The 15972-nt window shown below is 35.6% G+C and overlaps 1 long non-coding RNA gene across 1 annotated transcript; it reads right to left on the bottom strand.

Moving 5' to 3' along the window:
* Positions 1-6807: 6807 nt before the first annotated feature.
* Positions 6808-7903, bottom strand: LOC136987186 (uncharacterized). The gene is made up of 3 exons (XR_010882586.1): positions 7815-7903; positions 7487-7557; positions 6808-6981 (listed from the first exon to the last, which is right to left on the bottom strand). It is a non-coding gene; the product is annotated as an uncharacterized lncRNA (long non-coding RNA).
* Between the last annotated feature and the right edge of the window lie 8069 nt (positions 7904-15972).

Below are 15972 nucleotides of genomic sequence, written 5' to 3'. Positions count from 1 at the left end.
AGGGACGGGGCCCGACATATCCGAACGGACCACCCCCCGAAAAATAATGTCGGAGGGTTATGCCGATTGTAACAATTCTGATCCTTCCGGAATATATTTTATCAGATGAAGATATGCGGGTGATAAGCACTTAAAAAGTGTACAAAATTGTTAAACGGACTCGAATCTAATAGTTAATTGATTAATTATTAAATTAAAATTTCTTTTTTTACAAATGTTTTACAGTTTTTATTTCGCCCTTTCTAACTTGACGCCTCGTGATTCGTGCGTTTGGAGCACTTTGCTCCAACTGCTCCACGGTAGCTACGCCTCTGGTTCGGATATGTCGACCCCGTTCCTCACCAGCCGTGTGGTCTCACCCAGTGTGGGCCTGGCCGAACCCATAATGGGCTCGCTAAAAGAGGCCTCTTAGTGCCCACAGGGCAGAGAGTTAAAAAGCAGCGTGTCACAACTCCGTCTTAGTCTGGCTATTATATCAATTGAAAAAAACAATTGCTTGTGTACTTAATCTGGAGAAAGTGATTGACCAATTTGCAAACGAAAAAGCCAGAAAACAACAATCTTGAAGTTTTTTTTAATGTATTATTATGTATTTGTTACGAAACTAAACTTGCATACATTTTATCAATACAGTTTATATAATTAATAGGTGGTCGTCTCTTTAATCCGAAAAAATTCGGTAGACTGCCTTACAGCTAAAAGGGCTTAAAAACTTTTTTATTGGTTTTTCATCAAATGCATTTCGGACCAGTTTTATGAGTCCTGGTCCCTCATCAGTGCTACAGGAAACAAAGGTTTTTTATTAACATGAGTGACGCGAGTACAAAAGTAAGGTTTACAAAATTCCTCAAAAAACATTCTTAAAAGCACATTTTTTATACCTTTTTAGTTCTTCGTATACTCCTTATTAACAATACAGTGCTCACTGGGTTGTTTTCATATTCGTTTTTTTAATTCTTATTTCCCCGTGTACTTACAGTAGTGCTACAATTAATTATAAAGTTTTCTTATATAAAAAAAAAATTTTTGGAGCAAATAGTTTACAAAGTTCTGTGTGACTTATGCAGAGTTTTCTATAAAAAATACGTACTTACTATTTTTTCCCGGATGTATTCTAAATATTTTCCAATACATTTTGGTTCTATAAATATACCCCTTTTAAGACTATTCGAAAAGCGTTATGCTTTTTACAATTCTAGAACGTTTTTCACAGTAGAGTGCCAACACATAAAACAATTAGCTAGTTGCGCCCTCTATTACATAATCACTGCTGGTCGATTTGCATCCCATTTGACAGATTTACTAAATCACTATTATTGTTATGTTTTATTATTTCTACGTGTTCTTTAAACCTACGTTTATATATATTTTTTTCGGAATGTAAAATTTTGGTGTTATTTTTTTCTATTTGGCAATTGTTGTTTATTATGTGGTTAAACCAAGGGGAGGTGTTATGTTTCAACCTGATGGCAGCCATATGTTCATTGATCCGTGATTCCAACTTACGCCCAGTTTCACCTATGTAATACTTCGGGTGTTGACAATTGCAGTTGATTTTATAAACTACTCCTGTTTTTTCCCATTTATTACTATTATTTGGTTTTTTAACATTAACAAAACATCGCAGCAAATCGGTAAATTGTTAATTTGTTAATTTCGTCTGTCATCGAGGATGTTGACAGATTACATTCAAAACTTTGCTCTTCCAATTCATTATCTACATTTAACTGATGAGAAGAAGAGGCATTTCGTCCCGATACTGTCTTTGTGTAATCGAGGTTCTCGTTTTCTGATAATTCATCTTTCTCCTCTTCGTAGATTATACCCAAAGCATGAGGAAAAGCATGTAAACTCATCAGGTCCTGCATTAATGTCCGATAATCTTCATTTTCCATTACCGAAATTTGTTTCGGAGTCAATGGAACATAAGCAGTCTCCTGGTGAACAGAATTATGAGAAATAAGATATTGAAGTGTTTCTTGAAAATTACGTTAACTTAAAACAATAAAGTTAAATTTATGTTTAACAGTTTTACCATAAATGAACGTAATCCCAATTAAAATTTTATTACACATTCAATTGAAAACAGAGGAAATAGAAAATGAACCCGATTGCCATCACGAACAGGGGCGGATCTACATAGAGACTAATAATGCTTAAGCCTTGGGCTGCAAGTGTCAAGGGCCCACAAAAATTGAATTATTCTCATAAATTTTTAATACGTTTTTATTAATTCCATTAATTTTATAAATAAATAAATTTCAACTCTGATTTTGATGTTATTAAAATGAATTTTAAACCCCACTGTAAAGAATTTTAATTTAACAAAAAATGGGGTTCCATTGAACGTCAATGAGCCCTAGACCCAGAAAAACCTAAATTCGCCCCTGATCATACTCTTCAATTATTTTTTCTTTATTAAGCAAAACGAAATTTATATAATAACTAGCAGGTAGGCCCGGCGTTGCTCGGGCAAAAGTAACTATAGCGAAGATTAAAATTATTACATTATAGTCACAAAAAAAAGTAATTTCATCAACGAACTAAGTTTTTCTAAAAGAAGGTCGAATTTGAAAATCGAATGTTCTAATACTGTTCGATTTTCACGACGTGTTCTGAATATATCATTCAATTTTCATCAAATGTTCTAAAGAAGAAAGGTCGAAAAAAAACCGAACTAATCTGTTTAAATTTGAAAATCGAATATGTTCCAACATATTACTCTTTTCTTTCTTTTTTCAAGCGCCCGTAAATCTTGCACGTCGCTTTCTCTCGTTCTCCATTGTTACTTAACACTTTGGTACTTAAATCTGGTACCCTAACTGTGTACCAAACAACGACGACGCCAGCCAATGGGTAAGGGGGCAAGATGATGTAAATTGATACAGGATATTAATTGTATGTAGGTAAAATAAAAACGATTCATAAAGTTTTAATCATTCACTATGTACCGGAAAAGAAATATCTCAAATAAAACATTTTCTTTAACTTACAAGAAGCCTAAAAAGATTATTTTAATTAAAACTTAGCATTTAAATAACTTTTTCGAATTTCTAAGGGAAGGCAACTGCCCCTCTGCCCCTCCCCCTGGCGACGCCCTTGGTACCAAATTTCAACTTTAAACTCCTAACCGTTTTAGCGAAAATTAAGATTATTACGTTATAGTCAACCTTACCCGTTTTCACAGAATGCAAGAATTGGGACCCCCCTGTATCCAGAATAATCACACAATATTTACATGGATCTAAAACTATGTTAATTTCTCGCAAAAACGAAAAACCTGCATCTGCGTCTTGACGTCGCTTTCTCTTAAAACTTCCATTGTTACGTAACACTTCCATCGTTGATTGAAGTGTTAAAACTTAATCCCGTCCCTCCCCCCGTGGAGAAAAATTTCGAAAAATCCCTTCTTGGTGTGCGTTTTCGTGACGTTCCCTAACTGTGTACGAAATTTCAACTTTCAACTCCTAACCATTCGGACACGTGTCGATAATGTATATGGAAGCTTCAATTCCGTCCCTCCCCCCGTGGGAAGAAATTTCGAAAAATCCCTTCTTGGTGTGCGTTTTTGTGACGTTCCCTAACTGTGTACGAAATTTCAACTTTCAACTCCTAACCATTCGGACACGTGTCGATAATGTATATGGAAGCTTCAATTCCGTCCCTCCCCCCGTGGGAAGAAATTTCGAAAAATCCCTTCTTGGTGTGCGTTTTTGTGACGTTCCCTAACTGTGTACGAAATTTCAACTTTCAACTCCTAACCATTCGGACACGTGTCGATAATGTATATGGAAGCTTCAATTCCGTCCCTCCCCCCGTGGGAAGAAATTTCGAAAAATCCCTTCTTGGTGTGCGTTTTTGTGACGTTCCCTAACTGTGTACGAAATTTCAACTTTCAACTCCTAACCATTCGGACACGTGTCGATAATGTATATGGAAGCTTCAATTCCGTCCCTCCCCCCGTGGGAAGAAATTTCGAAAAATCCCTTCTTGGTGTGCGTTTTTGTGACGTTCCCTAACTGTGTACGAAATTTCAACTTTCAACTCCTAACCATTCGGACACGTGTCGATAATGTATATGGAAGCTTCAATTCCTGTCCCTCCCCCCGTGGGAAGAAATTTCGAAAAATCCCTTCTTGGTGTGCGTTTTTGTGACGTTCCCTAACTGTGTACGAAATTTCAACTTTCAACTCCTAACCATTCGGACACGTGTCGATAATGTATATGGAAGCTTCAATTCCGTCCCTCCCCCCGTGGGAAGAAATTTCGAAAAATCCCTTCTTGGTGTGCGTTTTTGTGACGTTCCCTAACTGTGTACGAAATTTCAACTTTCAACTCCTAACCATTCGGACACGTGTCGATAATGTATATGAAAGCTTCAATTCTGTCCCTCCCCCCGTGGGAAGAAATTTCGAAAAATCCCTTCTTCGTGTGCGTTTTTGTGACGTTCCCTAACTGTGTACGAAATTTCAACTTCCAACTCCTAACCATTCGGACACGTGTCGATAATGTATATGGAAGCTTCAATTCCGTCCCTCCCCCCGTGGGAAGAAATTTCGAAAAATCCCTTCTTGGTGTGCGTTTTTGTGACGTTCCCTAACTGTGTACGAAATTTCAACTTCCAACTCCTAACCATTCGGACACGTGTCGATAATGTATATGGAAGCTTCAATTCCGTCCCTCCCCCCGTGGGAAGAAATTTCGAAAAATCCCTTCTTGGTGTGCGTTTTTGTGACGTTCCCTAACTGTGTACGAAATTTCAACTTTCAACTCCTAACCATTCGGACACGTGTCGATAATGTATATGGAAGCTTCAATTCCGTCCCTCCCCCCGTGGGAAGAAATTTCGAAAAATCCCTTCTTGGTGTGCGTTTTTGTGACGTTCCCTAACTGTGTACGAAATTTCAACTTTCAACTCCTAACCATTCGGACACGTGTCGATAATGTATATGGAAGCTTCAATTCCGTCCCTCCCCCCGTGGGAAGAAATTTCGAAAAATCCCTTCTTGGTGTGCGTTTTTGTGACGTTCCCTAACTGTGTACGAAATTTCAACTTTCAACTCCTAACCATTCGGACACGTGTCGATAATGTATATGGAAGCTTCAATCCCGTCCCTCCCCCCGTGGGAAGAAATTTCGAAAAATCCCTTCTTGGTGTGCGTTTTTGTGACGTTCCCTAACTGTGTACGAAATTTCAACTTTCAACTCCTAACCATTCGGACACGTGTCGATAATGTATATGAAAGCTTCAATCCTGTCCCTCCCCCCGTGGAAAGAAATTTCGAAAAATCCCTTCTTCGTGTGCGTTTTTGTGACGTTCCCTAACTGTGTACGAAATTTCAACTTTCAACTCCTAACCATTCGGACACGTGTCGATAATGTATATGGAAGCTTCAATTCCGTCCCTCCCCCCGTGGGAAGAAATTTCGAAAAATCCCTTCTTGGTGTGCGTTTTTGTGACGTTCCCTAACTGTGTACGAAATTTCAACTTCCAACTCCTAACCATTCGGACACGTGTCGATAATGTATATGGAAGCTTCAATTCCGTCCCTCCCCCCGTGGGAAGAAATTTCGAAAAATCCCTTCTTGGTGTGCGTTTTTGTGACGTTCCCTAACTGTGTACGAAATTTCAACTTTCAACTCCTAACCATTCGGACACGTGTCGATAATGTATATGAAAGCTTCAATTCTGTCCCTCCCCCCGTGGAAAGAAATTTCGAAAAATCCCTTCTTCGTGTGCGTTTTTGTGACGTTCCCTAACTGTGTACGAAATTTCAACTTCCAACTCCTAACCATTCGGACACGTGTCGATAATGTATATGGAAGCTTCAATTCCGTCCCTCCCCCCGTGGGAAGAAATTTCGAAAAATCCCTTCTTGGTGTGCGTTTTTGTGACGTTCCCTAACTGTGTACGAAATTTCAACTTTCAACTCCTAACCGTTTGGGCCCTGCGCTGATTATTATTATTATTATTATTATTATTATTATCAACTGGTCTCGATTATATATATAAGATTAAAAAATGTAAGAGCCAATTTATTAAATAAAACATCTGATTGTGCATTACCAATAATCAGCTTTTAAGGGATATCAGAATTAATAAGTTAGTTGCAGACAATTTAATTAAATTTAAACTTACGAGTGAGAACAATTCCATATCATCTGAGTGGTCCTCACACATTACATTGTCGATAGTCTCTGTAATATTAGAGATCTTTTCTTGTTCATTAGGTTGTACAGTTACCGTATCAGTTTCTTTGACTGAATTTTCAGTGCTGATGTCATGGAAATTAATTAGAGACGGTTGGTTTGTGCCACCAATAGCAGTTTCAGAATTAGAAATTAAAGTGTAAAAGAAAAGCGCAAAACACAGTCATTAGTAAACAGATGAATTCAAGTGTTATTTAAGAATTTAAATGAGTAAAGCTACAAAGAGATTACACGAAATAAACGGATCAAATGCGAACCGACAAAAGATATTTTGAAGAATTACTTAAAAATATTCGGGTTATATTTTATAATTTTGAACATGAATTTTATGTATTTTATATTTAGTATGTTATTATTATTATACGTTTAACGGAATTTACCATTAATGTGTGGATCCATAAAATTAGATATAAGTTCACAAGTTTCAATTGAGGAAAGCTCGTCGGGTTCCGTATTTGTTACTTCTTTCCGGATCTCATGTTCCGGTTCCGGATTATTTTGCAACATATTTGGATGCCCCGGATGTAGCGACATTTCTGCTACAGAAGAAGAATCCGACTGGTGTATTTGCATCCGAAATAGAGGATGTTCTTCACTTCCATTTATTTCTGCTTGTGGCTGATACTGAAATGCCTGTAGGCCGTAATCCACGACTCCAGATGACAGTCTGTAAACACCATCTTCACTTAGAAGTGGATAAGCAAGTATTGTAGGGGCTTGCTGATTTGGAAAATATTGAAAATATAATCCATATCCTTGTGGCAGGACATACTAAGGAATTAAACATAGAATTGATTAGTTATGAAAATATCAAATATTGAACTTATTTTTAATTTCTAATTGAAACAATCTAATATAACTTGTATAATTTATTCTCTTTAGTGTTTGATTTAATTAATACAAATAACAAAGAAGGAAGAGGGTTTTAGTTCTAAATCTCAGCCAATTATTGAAATTCTTATAAACATTACGTGCCACCCAGTAAAATAAGCGACAAGAAATACTGTAATCTTGATATTAAAGTCTATATTGAAACACTATTTATAACAGAATGATAAGTTTTAATTAATTTTAAGCTTCTGTATCGGTCAAATACTTTGTCTAACTGAAATATTCTTATGTTTAATCTTTGTCTTTTGTTTCATGAATTTTTACGTGATAAATCCAGGATTAATTAAGAATTCTCATTGACATTATTTGCTAAATCATAGAACTTTCTGCATTCGTTGTGGTTGAATAATATTTACAGTATTTTAAAATTTCTCATTTCACTTACCTGATAATCATAAGTTACGTAGAAACCATCTTCGTACCGGAAAATAGTTTCGATACAAAAGCATTCAATATCTGTAAACAGTAATTTTATAATTTTCAAATGTAATTAATGGCAGTCGGTCATTTTCTGCTTTCAATCAACTCATTAAAATGAAAAAATGTATTAAGGATATTCATCGAAGTTTACAAGAGAATATTTTCATTTATTTTCTAAAAGTTATATTAATAATTGCAATGAATGGGGTACTTTTATTTATATTAGCTACCTGCAGTCATCAAATGAATATGATTGTAATTACAGTATATATAATAAGATAAGGTAAACTTACTTATTGTATTCATATTGAAAAAACTATTTCGCATTAATTAAAATCGCATCGAATAAACTCTTTGACAATTAGCTAAATTCGCTTTGACAATGGCCAAAACTAGAAGCATTTATTGTTAACGCAACAATTGACGACAAGTATTGTTGCGAGGCGCGTCGGTCGCGCGTCAAACGCGCCATAATCAGTTAATTGGTTATTTCAATATGAAAAACCTAATATAAGAAATTGGAAGGTTATCGCTACTTGAAATTAGTATATTTGCTACATTTTACTGGTTATGCTATTATTCGTTCGTCAATAAATTGGCTACGAACCTCGATTTAATACTTTTATTTGGCGTGTCGCGTGGCGTTGCGTTACTTTATTAATCTTTATTTGTGTGGGTGAAACAAGTCACGTGCGGAAACAAGCCTCTAGTTTTTCGTTACTTATAATAGCCGTTTTGTTATATTAGCAGAAAGCTCGGTAAATAAATAATCCATAATTAAATACAGTAACATTAGAATATAACGAAAGCAAACCAAACTTTTTCGAAATTCGAATATGTATCCAATAAAAGACAAATATTCAGTGAAACCTTCTATTTTCAATGATTCTAATTTCCAAACGTCCTGAATTAATACAGTAGGGAGTCGAAAATCGGCATCAATTGGAGACTGGGGTTGTTCAGATTAGGGATTTGTTCCGATTACGGTCTATGTACGAAAAAATATATTAACCTGCCCGATGTTCAAATTTTTCTTCGTTGCGTGTCGCTTCCTGTTGAATTTTTCTCCGTTGCGTGTCGCTTCGCGTTGAATTTTCGTCGATTTTAAGCCTAACGAAAATTTTTATAATAATAATCGAGGCTATCGTATCGTTAAAAATTATTTCTTTATTTTGTACAAACAAAATAAATATATTGAAGAATATAAAAACATGAAAATTATACTTTAGAAGTAAATTTAGTATCAAAAACGTTCGATTCAGCACGACACAGTCAGACAGAAAATCGTGCCGATTATCGGGCGATTCCGATTACCAGGGTGCCGATTTTCGACTCTCTACTGTATATTTAATGATAAATACTGGATATTACTTCAACATATACTCAGTCTCTTTAAATATTGACGCAAACACCTTATATTGCTTTAAACCGTTTTCAATTTGATCAAATCAAATTCAAAGAGGTTCGAAAATACCAAAATATACAAAAATGAAACAGAATAGAAAAAGTGAAATAAAACGAAGTAAAAATACGAACATATTAACATAATATATATAGAATTATATCGACCCCGAGTTATGTATTAGATTTTAATGAGCTATTCTTCATCATATACTGTCAGGCCGACGCTAACACTGTGGCATCTTTGTAATTTAAACATTTGCTAGTAAGGCTAGATTTATATATTTCAAACGTTTCTGAACTCAATGGTGGATTTGGTGAGCGCACTGGTTTAACAATCTTTGTAAAATACAAAAAACCCAAGTGTAGCGAACAGCAATAATTGAGTGCCGCTACGAATAGCTAAATGTAGAAGTTAGTGCCAAGTGGCTGTTAGTAGGAAGACTTATATCTACTTAATACTAATAAAACTCAACGCGAGCGCGAATCTTAATACTACTTAACAGTTAGACAACAGTGCAAAAAGCAAACGAACACAATGACAAACTAGACGAAGACGAACAGACCGACAGAGACAAACGAGCAAGACCCCAAATGTTTTTTTTTAAACGCTAACTCACTAACTAAACTAACCTACCATAACCTAGGAGAAAGCTAACCAGACGACTAAAGCTAACAAACCATAATCTAATTTAACCTATCATAACCTACCCGGAAACCAAGCTGAGTCCCTAATCTAATTTACAACTAAGACTAACCGAATTTAGACTGAAAGAAAGACTGAAAATAAGAATTAAAATACAAAGTTGAAAGGCAGCTATATACCGACAGTTGAAACAAAACAAGAGAAAGCTAATTGCCCAAGAGTGAGTGCTCTCAAGAGCACCACTAAAGCCCTGATCACACTATGCGATTTCCAGCCGCGCAGGCGACCGCGACTGCAACAAGCACGAGTCGCGCGCGTCTTCTCGTGGTCACGCATTGTTCGTTGACGTTGCAACTCGGAAACACGTGACCTTATAATAAACCAATAAAATTACAGTAGCTTGTTTTTGACTACTTCCGCGAGTTTGAAGTAGAACGTAAAATGTCGATAGAGTATTTACGGAACTTTAGCTACTTTCCTTATTAAAACAGCGAGCAGTTCCTTTTCTGGAATGAATAAAAGAAAAAAAGGCGATAATTTTGTTAGAGCTGGCGAGAATATACGAAGAGAAAAATAATTCATGCTGGATTAAAACTTGGCGAAATGAAAATCAATGGATTAAACAATCGTGCTTTCACCAGAATTAATTCATTCATCACCAGAATCGTGATGAATGAATTAAGGTTTTCGGATGCCGAAAGTTATAGGGGATATATCCATATGAATATAATTTATACTTATATATAATTTAGACGAAACGTTTCGTAGTTTGGCATATCAATTTAGAGTGGCCCATAATTCGATATCAGTCATTATCCCAGAAGTTATGGATGCTATTTATCAATCTTATAAAAGTGAATACTTGAGAATAATTGTTGTTTAGAGGAAAGCTTGAATGATTTAATTCATTTATAATCGATATATTTTTTTTTCTTTTATATAAGCATTTATTTTATTCAATTGTATATTATTAAAAGTAATCAAACTTTTTAAAATAAATCTAACAATAACTTTTATAAATTCATATTTGATTTATATCAAATATAGCATTTAAATGTACTGAAACTGAGTTAATACAAATGTTATAATCAAGGTACGTTGACAAATACACAACACGAAGTATGATGTGGCACAAAGACGTTTTCTGATTGGATGCGCGTTTGCAACCGTCGCGAGTAGAACAAACTTTTTGTTTCTAGTTGCGGTTGCAGTCGCGCCGGTTTTCGAGGGGGATTACTAGTTAACGGGAACAGCCGTCGCGGTTGCAGTCGCTTGCGCGGCTGGAAATCGCATAGTGTGACCAGGGCTTAAGGGATATGGAACATTGTACGCGTGTGAATGAGTTGGTGCAGGCCCCTATTCAGGCGTTACAGACGTGGAGAAAACCTAAAAACTCCAGCCCGTCCTGGCGAGGCGCGAAGCCACGACCGAACTCCCAGTATTCAGGGAACGGGACCACTTGGCCACTGGTGGGCTTGCAAACAAAATGTTACATCGGCAAAACACAGCTCCTCCTGGAGAAAAGAGTGGCAGAATATAAAGCAGCCATCACACTAAACCACAGCTCGATCAACATTAACAAAAACGTTTCTTTTCTTTCGAACACACAATGTAGCGACGTAAACTTAAACACTGGGCGAATTTTTCATCCTTTTTATTCGGTTGGAACGCTTTTTTATTACATAACGCGTTTCGGGCCGATGCCCCTCTTCAGCCAACTAAACATTAAAAAGTAAGAGATGGCTATATACAAATATTTAAAATAAATACCGCGACGGTATACATAATTAGTTTTTAGACGTTATTACCTTCTAAATCCTGGTGGTGAGAGCTTGTATACCATTAAAAGCTGGTCCGTACCTCATTCGGTAGTTTAGACGGATGTAATAGTCCAAGGGTACGAATCTTTATAAAATTCGGTAAAAAAGTTGAGTATCAGTCTGTAGAAGTATACTGGGTTATTCTTCACAAATCGTATTCGTGAAACCATACCTGGAATTCGTCTACCGGTGTGTTGTCTAACGCTGATCTCGTACTCCTCCACCTCAACTGCGGAGTACGATCTGTTTCTAATTTGCATATATCTGGTCGAGCATCAGCAGGGGAATATTCCTTTTAATAGGTTTCTTTTCCAATAAAATTATTCGGGGACCTGGCGGTGATTTTTTAGAACTCATCAGTACACAGCGTGTGGCCATTGCTATTTTTTCCGCTTTTAATATTTTTAATATCTGTCGCTATGCAAATGACGTAACATCAGATCTTAAAACTGTTTTTTATTTTATAGTATATTTTATAGTAGTTTAATCCAATTTTCATTAATTTTTATGCTTAGATTAGTATTTATACAGGTCTTATTTTTATTTTTAATGATTTCTACACTTTCTTTGAATTTCCTGTTGTATGTCTTCTTTTCTCTATGTAGAATGCTTGTTTTAGTATCATCGATTTTACAGTTATTTAACACACAATGGTCGTGGAATACTGAGTTTAGTCTGTTGTACTTTAAATCGGCTATATGTTCTTTCACTCTTATTTTGAGTTTTCGTTTTGTTTCTCCTATATAGAAGTTTGTATTTTCGCAAGTACATGGTATCTTATAAACTATGTTTTTCATATCGTCTTTTTTTATCTTCTGTTTCTTTTTTCTTTGTTTGGCTTTAAGTCTAGATAACAAGTTTACGTATTTTGGAGCAAGTTTTATATTATTTTTCTTCATATCTATGTCGATTTCTTCGTAAAGGTTCCTAATGTATGGGAAGCTGGCATATTTTGGTTTCGATTCGGTTTTTTTATTTTTTATTTTTGTTTGGTTATTAGTAATTTTATTTTCCCATTTATGAATCAGTCTGAAAAGGAAAATACAAAACACGGTTTCCTCAAGATACAGATAGATTAACAAAAAACCTTTGATAAAATTGCCAAAACAAATAAATTTAGTAAATAAATTACGTATTTTTTTGTTGTTTTTCATTTTCGTATGGTGAATAAAATATTTTTTAAAACAATTAAAAGACAAAGTCGTTCCAAAAATTAGACGATCACCATTTTTTATTTTCCTTTAGTGTTCCAGAACCAGATCAGACACCAGACCTTTCTCTATAGGCTACTTAGCTGCCCTAAGTGTTTTCATTTAATTTATAATATAAGCCATTGCACTATTCTGCATTTTTACTTTTAGTTTCCCGAAGGAAGGGTAGAATTGCAGCATTTTAAAGCAGTTGTTGATGTAGATTTCAAATTGCCAAAGGATTAAAGGCATGCCCGAATGTGACTGAAATACATGTATACCCAATAACTTCCAAAGAATGAGTGTATTGCTGGCAGCTCAAGTAACACTTTTTTTACTTATATAATCTGATTTGATAAGAATACTTTTATTTATCTCATTTCTTTATAGACATTTAGTAATACTTTTGCTGATGCTATGCTGTTTTATAAACAGCGTAGGATTGCTGTCCTAAAAACTGCAGATGTTACAATAAGTTTCATACGTCACATCAATGCTCTTTTTAATGCTTTAAATTGCAGATTGCCACAGGACGGAATTAGACACGATTCAAATGATCTCAAGGTAATAGTAATGATTCACTAGGAAAAATTATGAATGTTTTAATTAACAACTTTTTTAAAATAGGTTATTGAAGAATTTCTAAAATGGTTAAATAGATGGGAAACATTCAGATTACAGATTGGAAGCAGTGATCAAAAGGGATTTTCGAGCCCTCAGACAGCAGAAAATCTATGCTTGACACTGACTAGTATCTTAGCACTCATCAAACAATTGCTTCCAAACTCATATTACATCTTGACAGCTCACTTTAATCAGGACCCATTAGAGGTAAAATTGACCTAGTGTAATGATTATATAATCTCGAACTAAATTCTTAAAGTCACATGTTGGCCTGAAAGAGTCGCCGTGACACAGGTGACGGTGAATTTGCAAAATATTTTTCGGATGTTCCTTACATCAGCGTTTCTCAACCCGCGTGCCGCGACACACAACTATATCGCAAGAGTGCCCCATGTTGTCGTGGAAATATTAAATATTTTTTTAGAACATTGAAAAACGAAATTTTAAAAAACTGCTTAATCTTTTATCTTTTTATTGCTGGCCGGCCGAAGTGAGAAGGCTGTATGAGCCTAAAATTTGTGGCCTTAGAATATCCTCGAAATTTCGAAGTTTGAAAAAGTTTTAATGCAACATATTTTGCTACAGTAATTTATTGGGCTGGAATTTTTCAAAATTGTAGATCTACTCCTGCTGTTGTCCGTCATTGTATGGCTGTCTTTCCTTAATCTCGACAATTGAGTAAGATGAAAGTCGAGACCAGATATGGAAATCGTAGGGACCCGAGGTCCCGACTATACATCTATACACATACATCCGATGCAAACCGGAAGTCACGTTATTTCAATTCAAAACTTTCCCAAAAGTAGTTAATAAATGACCGGCATGACTCTATTGTTAAAGGAAAAGTATGATTTACATAGACAAGTATAGTACTTCTTTTTTTAAAACTCTTTCTGCCCTGGGCACTAAGAGGGCCTCTTTTAGAAGACCCATTATGGGTTTGGCCAGGCCACAATGGGGCGACAGGGCAGTGAGGGACGGGGCCCGACATATCCGAACGGACCACCCCCCGAAAAATTCCTGGGGATTATTCGACCCGTTCGGATTCGATCCCCGGGTCCCCCAGAGCGGTAGGCTGCCACCTTGACCGCTCGGCCATCCGGCCGTCAAACAAGTATAGTACTAACCAAAGTGGAGAGCATATATTTTAAGTGAAATAAATGAAAAGGAGCAATTCGTAACAATGTCGGGCTGCAATTTTTAATCAGTTTTTTGAATTTGTTTAATTTAAAATATATTCTTTTTATTTAAAATTAGTTGTGAGCATCTCCGTAGAGTACATCATACTTATTTTTAAGAATAGAGTTGCGCCGGCTATTTATTTTTAAGGAGAATTTTCTGAATTTATATAACACGAGTTCCGCTTTTTATTGAGAGTTTTTTATAGTTAATTCTGACCTACGGTTTCCAAGATTGTCATATCTGGTCTCGCCTTTCATCTATTTAACACCGTTTTTGAGATTACGGAAAGACAGGAGGACGGACGACAGTGGGAATTGATAGGTCTTCAATTTTTTTAAATTGCGGTCCAAATACGACTTAAAATTGCATTTCGGCATTGTGTTAATGTTACAATAAATAATTGCTTCTAATATTTTGCAAGAAATTTCAAATATAAAAAACAAAGTGTTTTTTTTTCTGTTTGCTGCTGTTGTCTGCTGCTTGCTTAGCTACAGTGATTACACATTAAAGATCCAGCACGTTTGCTTCGTTCTTATTCTACGAATCTAGGAGATAAAACAGATTAAGGATGAAAAGTTACAGTACTAAATGTTAAAAACTTACCAAAATAATATTCACCGCCTTTGAAATAAATGAGTGGTCCCTAAGAGAATTTTTCATAAGACTAGATGATATTTTTTAATTGCTAAATTCTGCTACACCAGCACCGCTTTCATGCTATGCGATAAGTTTGTTTTTCACTTCAGTCATCGACGTTATAACTTTCCTCTTAGACTTTGTTGCTTCCACACACTTCTGATGCTATAATTAATAAGTAAAGGTTATTTTTTTATGAAATAAAAAGACTTAGTCGCTTCCAAAAAATAATTTTTGGTGGATCACCATTTATTTCCTTACATTGTTCAAGAATAAGAACTTTGGGACGACCCGACCTTCCTTTTTAGGCTTCACGGCCGCCCAGGAAACAATTCTATAAAACACAGGAAAAACTCCAATTAAAATTATAAAAATTTCACAAATATTGGAATTGGTGACCTTACGACGTCTTGAGTTGCATCCACGACTTCCATTCGGGATTTTCGGACCTTATATCCACTTGTAAATTTGCGCTAAAAAATTTAATAATAATTCGCCGCCAGAGGGAGAACAAGATAATCTACATTTTACAGCGCAAATTTACAAGTGGATATAAGGTCCGAAAATCCCGAATGGAAGTCGTGGATGCAACTCAAGACGTCGTAAGGTCACCAATTCCAATATTTGTGAAATTTTTATAATTTTAATTGGAGTTTTTCCTGTGTTTTATAGAATTGTTTCCTGGGCGGCCGTGAAGCCTAAAAAGGAAGGTCGGGTCGTCCCAAAGTTCTTATTCTTGAACAATGTAAGGAAATAAATGGTGATCCACCAAAAATTATTTTTTGGAAGCGACTAAGTCTTTTTATTTCATAAAAAAATATTTTCATCCAGCGAAATTTTAAAAGTAAAGGTTATATTAGATCAGTTTTTGGTATTTTTAACAGCAGTCGTTATTTGGCATAAATGAGTGTTAAATTCACAACTGTTGTAAATTAAACGTCAGTAGTAACGA

This window comes from Centruroides vittatus, unplaced genomic scaffold (genome assembly GCF_030686945.1).
Source record: "Centruroides vittatus isolate TY-2023 unplaced genomic scaffold, ASM3068694v2 contig_1215, whole genome shotgun sequence".
NCBI lineage: Eukaryota > Metazoa > Arthropoda > Arachnida > Scorpiones > Buthidae > Centruroides > Centruroides vittatus.
The sequence above is the reverse complement of the archived record's forward strand: the minus strand, read 5'-3'. Positions and strand labels throughout refer to the sequence as shown.